This window comes from Macaca mulatta, chromosome 7 (genome assembly GCF_049350105.2).
Source record: "Macaca mulatta isolate MMU2019108-1 chromosome 7, T2T-MMU8v2.0, whole genome shotgun sequence".
Classification (NCBI taxonomy): Eukaryota; Metazoa; Chordata; class Mammalia; order Primates; family Cercopithecidae; genus Macaca; species Macaca mulatta.
In genome coordinates this window covers 9,885,451-9,899,183 of record NC_133412.1, presented here as the reverse complement: position 1 = coordinate 9,899,183, position 13,733 = coordinate 9,885,451, and positions in this window count along the sequence as shown.

The window sequence follows — 13,733 nt, the reverse complement described above, 5'->3', positions numbered from 1 at the left end:
GACTGCGGGATGCTCTGGTCGAGCGACCGTCGTGGCTCCCGCGCGGCCCCGCCCGAGGCCCCCAACTTCGAGGGCGTTGACCCCGGCGCCCCCGTTAACCCGCGGGCTCGCCGGCCGCCAGCAGGAGCCTGTCGCCAATATGACACCCTCCTCTCCTCGCCCGCCACGGGTTCTTTCAGCCCAGATGCCGGCGGCCTCTGTGAGTGTACAGAGGGCAGTCACGGGAGGAGAATAAAACTAAAAGGACCGTCAAAAGTCAAGGCTTCCATTCCTAAATAATATTAAGGAGAGAGAGAGAAAACAGTCACTGAGCGACAGGGGTTTTCTGTAGCATATTAAAGACGAATAAGTGAGGAAAATAAAACGTTAGATGACGAAGTAACTTCCCAGAAATTTAGGACAAAAACCTACCAACGTGTAAAACCAATGTCACATTCTGGATACCAAGAACATAAATATTTTTCGAAAAATGAGTGAACACTTTCATTTGTTCTCTTAGCTTGAAAAATTGGTTCCTCAAAGAGGCCGTAAGTTCTGTGTGTCGAAGCTAAAGTCCGTGCAGACCAGCTCCATCAGCCATGTCAAATGAGGACTTTGGAAAAGATTTGTTACAGAAGAAAATATGAAGGTGTCTGTATTGTCTAAAGCAAAATAAACAAAACAATGAAATCCATCAGAAGATACTTATGAAGCACCCGTAATTTAAGTACTCGACTAGGAAAACAAAACCAGACGAGGAAACAGCCTATTTTTTTTTCTCTTTAGTCTGGCGTTGGGGGGAAGAAGCAAGAAATATCTCCTAGATGCTGTTAGGAACGTGCAATAGATTTTTTTAAAATAAATGAAGCAAGAAGGAAGTCTGCATTCATAGCTTTACAATCTTAGTCCTCTGAATGTTTTGTCTGTGCAGATGGCAGTTTCTACACACGAACTCGAGGCTGCACTGTACAATTCTCATTTTTTGTTAAATCATCCAGTGAGCCACAGTTTGTAGTTGCCTGCAGGATGGGAGCATTGAACCAGGTTGAAGACCTGTCTTGCTCACATGGGCTCCTGGAGAGATAGGTAATCAGAAATACACAAAATACTTAGGCGATGACCAGTCCAGCCAAAGCCCACCACCAAGCTGTATTGGAGCCAGCTGTTCTCCCCACGTGCAAACTGCTGTACTCCTTCGGAGCATATTTTACAAATTCATTAACTCCTTCTCATCTAAAATAAAAGCTTTAGTCACTTCTTTTTTTCCCCAAGGCTTACATCCTGCCCCAAATCAACACACAAAGAGGCTGAAATTACCTCCAAAAAATGGAAGTGATTTTTTTTTGGAGCCCTGACGTTGTGATTTTCTCTATCTCCATCTATCAAATCATGATGACTCTTCCTCATGCAGTTTCTCAGGCCATATTTTCTACAATAGAACTCCCACCTCCTCCCCCCAACACACGCCCCCTCCTCTGTATCCCAAAGAGACAGAAAGAGCTGTGCATCACTGCAACATTTTTCTTCATTCTCACTTCTCTCTCCCTTCTCCCTGGCATTATAGTATTTCCTGCCACTAGAATGTAAGGTTCGTAAGGGCAGGGATTTTGTCTAGGTCGCTTTGATTACATGAAGCACATAGAATAGAGATTGTCTAACACAGCACTCAGATTCAATAAATAGTTGTGGATGGAGAATGTTGAGCACATTTCCACTAAGATTATCAACTGAGCCAAATGCTGAGGATATAACCATTGTGGATAGAGTAAACACAGGCCCTCACCTCACAGAGTTTATAGTCTAGTATGTTTGTAAATATTTATATAGAAACACAAGTTTTTTGCCCAATATTTTTGTTTCCACAGCTCCTAACAAGTTCTTGCAAACCATTTTCCAATCAGGATGAAGGCATAAGGGTAAAAACTCCCTAGACCTCTCTAAACATGGTTACATAATTAAAACCTGCTTTTAGTAGGGGAGAAGACATAGAATGACTCGATGTAGTCAAAGTTAAACTCTTAAATCTGAGATGCCTAAACCATGATCACTTAATGATTAATTTTATTTAATGAAAGTACTTTCAAACTACTTTGAGGTTGTGAGAAGAGTAGATTCTGCTCAGCCACTGGTTTGTAAAAGTAAAGTCCATTTCCTCTTGTTTTGCTCACCTGTGTATGGAATGTGCTAGCCTCCCTCTAACCCCAAGAAGCTAAAAGAGGGCTGCTCCCCAGGTTTGGAGAAGAACTTTGAATACCTTTATAGAAGAGTTTTTACTTAGATCTGCAAAAGCTGCGTACAGCTGTTCATCCAATTGCAGAGACTATGTATGCCATCTTGCATAGGATTAGAAAAGAAGCCCTTCACACAGTTTGAACTGAACTTGTATGCCTTTTCTAAAGAAAAGAAAGTATTAAACTATAAACCTGACAATGATTAAGTAAAAACATATTGACAACAGTCAAACAGCAGTTAAATGGATCATATTTGGAACGAATTTTTGTTACGTTAGTAAGAAAAAAAATCCCCACAGATAACCCAATGGGAAAAAAAAAAATTGCACATGGCCAAAGCACATGGGCAGGTAATTCACAAAAAAAGAAACCTGGACAGCCGGTAAATACAAAAAGATGCAACATTACACCAGTAAATCAGGGAAATATAAACTGAAATAAGAAGATACTGTTGCTTATCTATTAGGTTACCAAAGATCTAAAAGTCTGACAATACCCAGCATTGGAAAAGGTAGAGAGAAGCAAGCAATCATATGCATTGCTAGTGAGAGGGTAAATTAGTACCATCATTTCAGAGAGCAATTTGTCAATATGTGTTAAAATTAAACATGCACTTAGTATGCCACTTCATATATTCTATGAAACACATAGAATATAGATTGTCTAACACAGCACTCAGATTCAATAAATAGTTGTGGACTGAGAATGTTGAGGCATTAGACTTCTAGGTAAAAACCTTAGAAAAGTTTGAATGTGTGTATGAGGGCTAGAAACTTGTGTAAGCATGTTGATTGTGGTATTGTTCATAACAATCTTAATGTCCATCAACAGATATAGGAGAGGGCATAAGAAATTATTTTATTCATATGGCAAAAACCTACACAGCTAATAAAAGAAATTGATTAGGCTTTTATATTTTAACATAGAGCTCAAAACATAGAGATGCTTTTTTTTTTTTTAAAAAAAAAAAAGGAAGCTGCAGAATGATATAAGTAGCATGATACCATTATGTGTATTTTGTAGTAAACATATAAAAATAGCATAAGTTGCTTGTGAAACATGTGGTCATGTGCATGTATAAATAGCGGATTGGAACCTAGACCTCTAATGATCTTTACCAGAATGAGGAGGGGAGGAGGTGGATCAGGCATGGACAACAAAAGAAATTTCAACATTACAAAACATTTAAACATTTTATTTCTTTAACAAAAATCTTGAAAGAAATATGACAAAATGTGGACAATCTGAATTTCTGGGTGATGGGTACGTGGATGTGTTTGTTAGATAATTCCGTCTCCATGTTGATAAGTTTTTAAACCCTCAAAGTTAAAACAAATGTGATGTTTCTATTATGATTTCAAGAGTGACTTTGATCATCATTTGGAAACTGAACATTTTTGCTTCCCGTGTGTCCTTTGTAACCAGCTCCAATCTGAGTAGGCATGTTTTCAGAATGCAAACAAACCCTTATGTAAGTGTGTATGTCTACTGACCTGTCTGAAGGCTGACTCCTGGCTATCCACCTTGCTATCTATGCCTAACCAGTTTCCTGTGTATGAAAAATGCACGTGCATATGAAAATTTTGGACAATGTTGCCAAATACAGGTATATGAAATGAGTTATTCAGGACCATTATAATACAATTCATGCCCTATTTCATGCACATATTTATTGTGTATACTCCACGTGCAGTGCAATATGCAAAAGGTGAAAGTTTCAAACTATGAACATAATCCTTCATAGTCAATAGTTCTGGCACAGTGGGAAAAAGCACTGAACTCAGAGTCAGGAAAGTCAGAGTAAATTCCTGATACTTCCCCTTAGAAGCTGAATGTCTCAATTAAGTATTTAAAGCCTCTGGGCTGAAATTCAACCATCTGTATTACAGGAATGGTGATAACACCCACCTCTGGGTAGATGCTGGAATTAAGTAAAACAAGCTCTGTGAAAGTGCCAGGCACCTAATAAACATCAGTGTCTGCATGGATACCAGAGTTCAACTGGGAGCTAACACAAAAAAAAAAAAACAGTACGTCTAATATCAGCGTGTGTTGGGTCTTATGTGTCTTTATATTCACTCTGGGTAATGCAGGGGTGGCACACAGCAAATGCTTGACAAAGCTATGAAATGAGTACTTGCATAGGGAGAAAGAAGGAAGGGAGGGGAAGAAAATAAGGGGAAAAGAAGGAGATAGAGGAAAAGATAAAGAGAGAATGGAGGGAGGAAGGAAGGAAAGAAGGGAGAGAGAGGGAAGGAGGAAGACAGGAAAGAAAGTGATACCTTTCAGTAAATGGCACAGAAACTTTGTGTGTGTGTGTGTGTGTGTGTGTAAAACCAGTAAATAGTTTTACCAAACACTTCTGGCTCTTTTTTGCTTGCACTGTAAGAATCACGCTAACCTGTGGCCGGGCGCGGTGGCTCAAGCCTGTAATCCCAGCACTTTGGGAGGCCGAGGCGGGTGGATCACGAGGTCAGGAGATCGAGACTATCCTGGCTAACATGGTGAAACCCCGTCTCTACTAAAAATACAAAAAATTAGCCGGGCGTGGTGACGGGCGCCTGTAGTCTCAGCTACTTGGGAGGCTGAGGCAGGAGAATGGCGTAAACCCGGGAGGCGGAGCTTGCAGTGAGCCGAGATTACGCCACTGCACTCCAACCTGGGCGACAGAGCGAGACTCCGTCTCAAAAAAAAAAAAAAAAAAAAAAAAAAAAAAAAAAAAAAAGAATCACGCTAACCTAAAGTTACCCTTCTCAGGATGGTTCCACTGCAGTAATAGAAGCTAAGAATAAGAGACCAGAAGATGCCCAAATGTGTAGTTAGACAGGCTGAAACTCCCATCCAAGAGACTGGGGAGCGAAACAAGACAGGAAGCCAGAGACACCAATGTATTTCTCAGCAAATATTCACATACCCAGTGCTTAAATGGAACAGAGTCTATCTGAAAGCAGGCTCGTTTCTTTGTCTGCAGACAGGATAACTTGTTACGTTCGAAAGGTTTAAACCATGTATTTGTTTTGAGCTCTTTGATGTGACCTCACTCTTGGGAAAAAGATGTGATGGGACTTTATTAATAATTTTGTTTTCCCTTATAGCTTGTGTTCTTCATTTTCTAATTTTTTTTTTTTGGTGGAGGAGTTCTCTTCGAAAAAAACTCATTTTACCGCAGTTTTAAAATGCTAGTTCATTGGGGAGGATCTGTTGAAAGTATCTGTTAAACTGAAGGTTGCAAGGTTTTACCCCACTGTCTCTGGCTATCCTGCTCCTCACTTTTTTTTTTTTTTTTTTAAACTTTTGGCTTACTTAGTCCATTCCCAGTCTTTGTTTCCTTGATGACTCTGCTATTTACTAGAAGTCATTTTAGGATCCACCTTTTCACTCTTGTGTCCTTTTTTAAAGGCATGTAAGTATAGGTGTGATTTTACTCTTGCTGCAGCTCTCCTAATATGTCACTTGGACTGGTTCATTACATCTTATAAAATATTTTATAGGCTGGGCATGGTGGCTAACGCCTGTAATCCCAGTACTTTGGGAGGCCGAGTTGGGCGGATCACAAGGTCAGGATATCAAGACCATCCCGGCTAACACAGTGAAATCCCATCTCTACTAAAAATACAAAAAATTAGCCGGGCGCGGTGGCAGGCGCCTGTAGTCCCAGCTACTCGGGAGGCTGAGGCAGGAGAATGGCATGAACCCGGGAGGCAGAGCTTGTGGTGAGCAGAGATCACGCTACTGTGCTCCAGCCTGGGTGACAGAGCGAGACTGTCTCAAAAAATAAATAAAATAAAATATTTTATAACATAAAGTTATTGTAAAAATATTACAAACTCATCACAGAAAACTTGGAACTAGAGAAAAATATAAAGAAAATAAAAATATGCCGTAATCTCACAATCCCCAAATAACCACTGTTTGCTCACACACACTACATATATGTACATATATGGATTTCCTTCTAATTATATAGTGTATGTGTATGGTGTGTGTGCGTGTGCATGTGTATATGAGAGAAAGAGAGAGAGAGAAGATGCTCTATATAATAAGATGCCTTATTTAACTTTTAAATTTAACCTAATATTTTAATTATTTTGGGGGACATTATTAAAAGTTTTCAAAAATATCAGTTTAACAGTAGTAGAATATTCTCTTGTGTGAATAACATACTATAACATACTATAACATTTTATTTTCTCTTGTAAGAGTAACAATGTGTGTATGTGTGTATACATGCATTTCTTAAAGTGGCCTTTTATTCATTACCTGATGTGTACCAAACACAAGGCTTTATGTGCATTATCTAATTTAATGATCATAACACTTGTATAAATTGCTACTATTGTTTGTTCTGTGTTAAAGATGAGGAAGCTGATGTCTAGAGAGGTGGTGTGACTGTCTCAAGGGCACACAGCTGTATGAAGCAGAGGAAGAATTCACAGCTGCTGACCCCCATGCCCCACACACTGAGCTTCTACCCTCTATACCGGGAACAAGAGTCTACACCATACACTCTTAGAACTGGTATTCAAATACCACTGTTTTTTCACCAAAGAAAAGTATTCCTAAGTGTCAAATGTCTTAAATAATTTGATAGCTGGTATTGTCAAACATTTGGTTGTGTAAAATACGAACACATGTATGAGGAATATGGGTTTAGATATCACATGAGTTTACTTATAAAGAATGCTGAACACGGCCGGGCGCGGTGGCTCACGCCTGTAATCCCAGCACTTTGGGAGGCCGAGGCGGGCGGATCACAAGGTCAGGAGATCGAGACCACGGTGAAACCCCGTCTCTACTAAAAATACAAAAAATTAGCCGGGCGCGGTTGTGGGCGCCTGTAGTCCCAGCTACTCGGGAGGCTGAGGCAGGAGAATGGCGTGAACCCGGGAGGCGGAGCTTGCAGTGAGCCGAGATCGCGCCACTGCACTCCAGCCTGGGCGACAGAGCGAGACTCCGTCTCAAAAAAAAAAAAAAAAAAAAAAAGAATGCTGAACACATGGCCATCGAAAACCCATATGCTGCCGGGCGCGGTGGCTCACACCTATAATCCCAGCACTTTGGGAGGCCAAGGCGGGCAGATCACAAGGTCAGGAGATCGAGACCCTCCTGGCTGACATGGTGAAATCCCGTCTCTACTAAAAATACAAAAAATTAGCTGGGCGTGGTGGCAGGCGCCTGTAGTCCCAACTACTCCGGAGGCTGAGGCAGGACAATGGCGTGAACCTGGGAGGCGGAGGTTGCAGTGAGCTGAGATCACACCACTGCACTCCAGCCTGGGCAAAAGAACAAGACTCCATCTCAAAACAAAAAAAAAAAAAGAAAAGAAAAAAAGAAAACCCATATGCCCTGTCTTGAAGTTTCCTACAAAAACCCAAGCCTGACTTATTGCCATTAGAACCGTTATTAATGACTGTATCTGTCTTTCTCTCTCTCTCTCTCTCTCTCTATATATATATATATATATATGTATTTTTTTTTTTTTCTTTTTTGAGAGGGAGCCTCACTGTGTCACCCAGGCTGGAGTTCACTGGCGCAATCTCAGCTCACTGCAACCTCTGCTGCACTGGTTCAAGCGATTCTCCTGCCTCAGCCTCCTGAGTAGCTGGGATTACAGGCACCTGCCACCACGCCCCGCTAATTTTTTATTTTATTTTTGTATTTTTAGTAGAGATGAGGTTTTGCCATGTTGACCGTGGCTGGTCTTGAACTCCTGACCTCAAGTGATCCGCTTGCCTCGACCACCCAAAGTGCCGGAACCACGAGCGTGAGCGTATCAGTCTACCTTTAAAATTAGGAGCTTAAAATTAAATTCAGTGTTTTGGGCTTCTTCTCAAGGTAAAGAAGGATGGAGCTAAAGGTGGAAAGCAAATTCAATACCTGCTTTCCCTTCTAAAGATCAATGTGAACTTGTACACCAATTTGCACTTGGCTCACAAACAGTCCAAATTTAAATCTCTTTTCAATCTTGGTTCCTTCACTCTTCCCTTCGTAGCGTAAAAGGTTGGATCATCTGGAATATGATTTGTCGTTCTTTTTTAAAAGAAAGATGAAAAATGTAAACTGTGGGCTCCTCACTGCTTATGTCAGAGCAATACATGTGTGCTTTATATAAACTAACCATTTGTCTATTAATGTTTGCAAAGTACTCCGTAGACATGAGGCATTTGGGACACTCTGGAGAAATGTGGTGCCTTTGGAGAGAGGATCAGAGAAGGAAGAAACCAATAGTAAGAGAAACTCCTTTATATGCACATGTATAATAGAATGTGAAAGAAAATCTTCAAGTTGAGCATCGAGCTGCCTTTTCCCTTAGGTTGAAAGTTAGCCAGTAGGAAGGAAACATTTCCAAGGAGACTAGGTAACCTTGCCTGCAGTGTTTGTTTCTACACTCTGTTTTACTTGTTCGAGTGACAGAGAAAGAAAACAAAGCTGATGGACTTTGGACTGGACAACGTAGCAGTGTGTCCCCAGATACCAGCTTCCAGATGATCTCCCTTGGGTCTCCCAGATGGAGCAGAGGTTTTCTGGTGACTCTGGTCACTGCATCAGCCTGAGCAGACAGGATCTCAGGATCTCCCAAGTGCACGTGTCTGCCTGCCCACGTCGCCACGATTTTGTAGAAAGGTGGCTGAGCATGGGATAGGCCCTTAAAGACTGTAAAGCGTGATTCTTTGTCATGTGGACATTAAGCCAAAGAAGAATAACTTTCTGGAAAAAAAGAAAAATCATAATGATTTTTGCAGCACTACTCTGCTAGCCAGAGCAATCCATGGATGTCTGTGGAATCATTAGGATGTACTTCCCCTGGAGAAATGTATGTGCTGGTCTCTTGGCACAAGCAACTCTAAAAAGTTTACCTAGCCAACACCTCAGGACACTAGCCAGAACCCCTCGTTATGTTTCCACTCTTCCAAGGAAGGAAGAAAGAAAAGAGGAAAGGAAGGGAGGGAAGGAGGAAAGGAGGGAGGGAGGGTATTGGTTCTTTTAAATAAGAAAGACAAATTATTTCAGATAACAGCAGCTTCCCTTAAATGGTATTTAAGCTTTAGCTCTGTAGTCCTAAATATCTATTCTAACAGCAGTTATTACTATGTGAGCTCTGCACTGTCAATCTAGAGAAAAGAATCTTGCCACTAAGAAGGAAAATTTCAAAGTGAGAGTTTGCTTTTAATACACACGTATAATACAGACGTTCAGTTGCACAAATGTAGCAGAGAACAAGAGAGGAGTGTGCAGTTGAGCAGTAAGCATCCACTCCTGCCCCTGGTGTTCAATGCCAGCCTGATGGTCTCCAGCTAATGTTCTCTCTGCATATGCAACACTTGAGCCCAGCAGGAGCTGAGCACATACCACAGGTCACCACGTTCACGCCTTTGCTCTTGCTCCTCCCTCCCCTTGGAATTCCCCACCCTTCTGTCTTCTGGTTGAATTCATACTCTGACTTCAAGCCTCCTTTTCAGAGCGTTCTGCCTTTTCTATTATTCTTGTCATATTTTTCCTTTATTATCGTTACATGTATGCTGGATGCATCTTCTTCAATGAAACGTAGACTCCTTGCATGGAGGAAGTGTCTCCTTCTCTTCTTTGAGTCCCTGTGGCCCTAGCAGAGGCTGAGTTGAATCGTAACTAAAATGTTCCAGGTCTCCTCATCATTTCCACTGCTGTCTTCTATTTTTATCCCATCACCTGTAGGAACCGTGTCGGAAGAACTAACTGCTAGTTTCTCCAAAATGTCGCTGCCAGTGGCAGTCTAGTTGCTGTCTTGAGTCCATCCTGCCTCTTCACTGCCCACTCCCAAGTCCAGGTCATGGTCATTTCTCACCTAGAAGGTTGCAGTTGCTTCTTTACTGCTCTCCCCACTTTCGCTGATGCTGACCCACAGCCACTGGACGCTTCTTTTTTGTTTGTTGTTTGTTTTGTTTTGTTTGTTTCATTTTTAGATGGAGTCTTGCTCTGTCACCAGGCTGGAGTGCAGTGGCACGATCTCAACTCACTGTAACCTCCACCTCCCAGGTTCAAGCAATTCTCCTGCCTCAGCCTCCCGAGTAGCTGAGATTACAGGCATGCACCACCACACCCAGCTAATTTTTTTGTATTAATAATAGGGATGGGATTTCACCATGTGGGCCGGGATGGTCTCAATCTCTTGACCTCGTGATCTGCCCGCCTTGGACTCTCAAAGTGCTGGATTACAGGTGTGAGCCACCGCGCCCAGCCTAGACATTTCTTAACTCATGTACTAGGCTATGTCCTTCCTTTGACTAATACCCTTTCTTCCTGGTTCTTACCAAATTTTTAAATTATGCAATTTATAGATTTGCTTGGTTTTTGTCTGTTTCCTCCATGTGCCTTAAGCTCTGTGGTGGCAAGAACCATCTCTGTGTGGCTCACTGACTCCCCGGCCTCTACATGGCACTTGGAGTACATGGATGCTCCCAGACCTTTGTTGAATTCATAGATTAAAAGTGCAGCTGTTCTCATTTTCCTTCATGTTATAACCCTTGCTGTAGCCCCCTTTTTGCCTTGCTCCTGTTTCTGATTTCTCCTTCTTCTTCTTCTTCTTCTTCTTCTTTTTTTTTAGAGACAGGCTCTTACTCTCACCCAGCAGGCTGGAGTACAGTAGTGTGATCACAGCTCACTGCACTCCTGACCTCCCAGGCTCAAGTGATCCTCCCACTTCAGCCTCCCAAGTAGCTGGGACTATAGGTAACCACTAATTTTTGTATTTTTTGTAGAGATGGGGTCTCACCATGTTGCCCACATTGGTCTTGAACTCCTGGGGGCAAGCGATCCACCCACCTTGGCCTCCCAAAGTGCTGGGATTACAGGCCTGAGCCATTGTGCCTTGCCTGGTTTCTGCATTTTACCTGGAACTCATTGGAGAACTCAATGAAGAACTCAATGGAGAACTCATTGGAGAACTCAATGGAGAACTCATTGGAGAACTCATTGGAGAACTCAATGGAGAACTCATTGGAGAACTCAATGGAGAACTCATTGGAGAACTCATTGGAGAACTCAATGGAGAACTCATTGGAGAACTCATTGGAGAACTGAGCCTCAGGAGCCTCTGAATCCATTCCCTGTAGGGGAGCCTCAGTCCTTAGTTTTGTCACAGAATCAGAGAGCACATTCCTGTGCTCTGGGCGCCCCACCCACTGAACAACAGTGGAGGCAATGATGGCACAGACTCACTCTGGGAACTGCAACTGCACCCCAATAAGTTCTCCCTGTAAAACCAAACACAAGATTACATTCCTCAGACCCCAAAGAAGTGAGTAAGTTTTATGGCCTGTGTCAGGGCAACACCCACTCTGCTAAAAATATCATGGTAAAATTTCATAAGAAGTAAATAATGCACTGTTGCTTTGTGTTTCTGGGAAACCTTAAGGATTTGTTGTAGAAAGATATTTTGGTTTTCTTAGCCTGATGAAAAAGCATGCAAAGGAAAAAGTCATATTGGATAAGAGAAAGACTATTTGGGTATGTGGCCAGGAATGATGCACATTTTGCCACTTACTTCATTTTATGTTTTCATCTTTTTGGAAATGGAGGCAAGTAACTAGCCAAGTACATTTGAAGGGCATCCATAGTTCCAAATGCCTCTTCCTTTGTAATTTATTGATGAAGGACTAAGTAGCTCATCTAATTCATCTTGAGGAGATAGGAAAATGCTTATGGCAACAGCATTTTATCATGGTTGTAAGGCTTCTGAAAACATAATTCCAAACGATAGGAGTGGTTTGCAGAGCCATCTGGGAGGAGATGGGCTGATTAGGAATGTCTGGGGTCTTAGAAATAAATTCAGGTGAAGTCGAAGCATGTTTTCCAGATCTGGTAGATTTTCATAAGACTATTTATGGCTGGTGTAGTTTAGCAGGCTTCTCATAGAGCAGTGGAGTTCCTGTGTTCTACATCCTTCCCACCAGGGCTCTTGTCTTCACCCATTCTCACACCATTTCTGCGTGCAGTGTTTCCCCAAATTCACTGTGTATCAGAGTCACTGGAGAAACAAAACAAAACAAAAAAATTGATCCCCAGAGCTTGCTCTATACTACTGCATGAGAATTTCCTGGGCTGAGGCCCAAGAATCTGTATTTTTACAAAGCTCTCCAGATAATTCTGATAAGCAGCCAGGTTTGACAATATGAGGTGTGGTGGAAAGAATTCTATTTGCATCTAAGCTCAACCATCAACTACCTAAGCAACTTTAGAGACACCAACTCTTGGGCTATCAGGAAACAGAGAAAATGATGCCTACATCACAGGGCTATTGAAGAATTAAAGGAAATTACATATGTGATCTATCCCACTGCAAATTTAGTAGGCTGCGTTAGTTAATCCTCTGCTGATGACCTAGCAGCTTAAAAGAGTTTTTTTTAACCTAAAAAAGTGTTTAACTTCCTCTTCTGTGTTTGATTCCTTATGAAACTTGGTTTCCCCTTTCGTCAGTTACCAAGGATCAGGCCATATGTAGATGAATCATAAGACCATTATGCCATGTGTTCCAAGAGCCTTCCAAGTGCATTGCTGCAAGAAACGCTCAACATTTAATGTATATTGTTTTTCGATATCTCTTTCCAAATTGCCAGTACAATTTCCATTTCTGGGAAATTACATAGACATGTCTGGATCCAGTTCTTTTATCTTTGCATTTCCAACTGGTCTGTTTTCCTTCTTTCTTCCCATCGAATTATTATATTTTGACAGTTTTAAGACCAGCTCTTCCTTGATCTTTTCCTTCCTATAATATACTGAATTGAAATGAGCCCATTTTCCTTAGTGAGCCTTCTCTCCAAACACAAAATACTCTGAAGTTCAGATTCTCCTTCTGTGAGTGGGTTAACATCACACAAAGTTTGTGGTTTCATCCATCATAAACAAGAGTGTTTTAAATGAACTCTGTTTCTTGTCTCCCAAGAATCACAGAAAGGTTGAGGGAAAGTGAAATAAATTTTCAGAAAGAAAAGTTACTTATTAAAAATAGCAGTGATAAAAATATGTAGATTGATTTAGGAGGAAGAATTTGTAAATTGTTTTAACTTAAAAGGAAACGCTCTTGCAGGCATTCACAATGAATCAGGGGGAAACACTTTGGCTTCTTCAAAAAGCTGTTTACTCTCTTTGGTGTTCACAAAACATATCCAACAAAAGCCTCTTCTCTTATGATGCGAGGGAAGAAGGCACACTGCATTTGAGAGCATCTGATCATACTTGACTCAGGAATGTTACGGGTTTTGGTTGTGTGCCCAGTTGATCTGAGCATATTAGCAAACACAGTAATAGTATTAGCTGCTGACAGGGTTTGGTATCAAACACATCCATTTGCAAAAATAGAAGAAATACCACATTCACATTTTTCAATGCTCCCCTTTACTTAAATACTGCAATGTGGTTTGAGTTGTGAATCTATTGAAGACATCTTTGATGAATCAACAGTCAAGGCATATGTAGAAAGTGATTTGGAAACAGTTCCCTGGGTTGTTGGTGGGGGAAGGGAGATAGTGTTGGGGCATCTTGCCA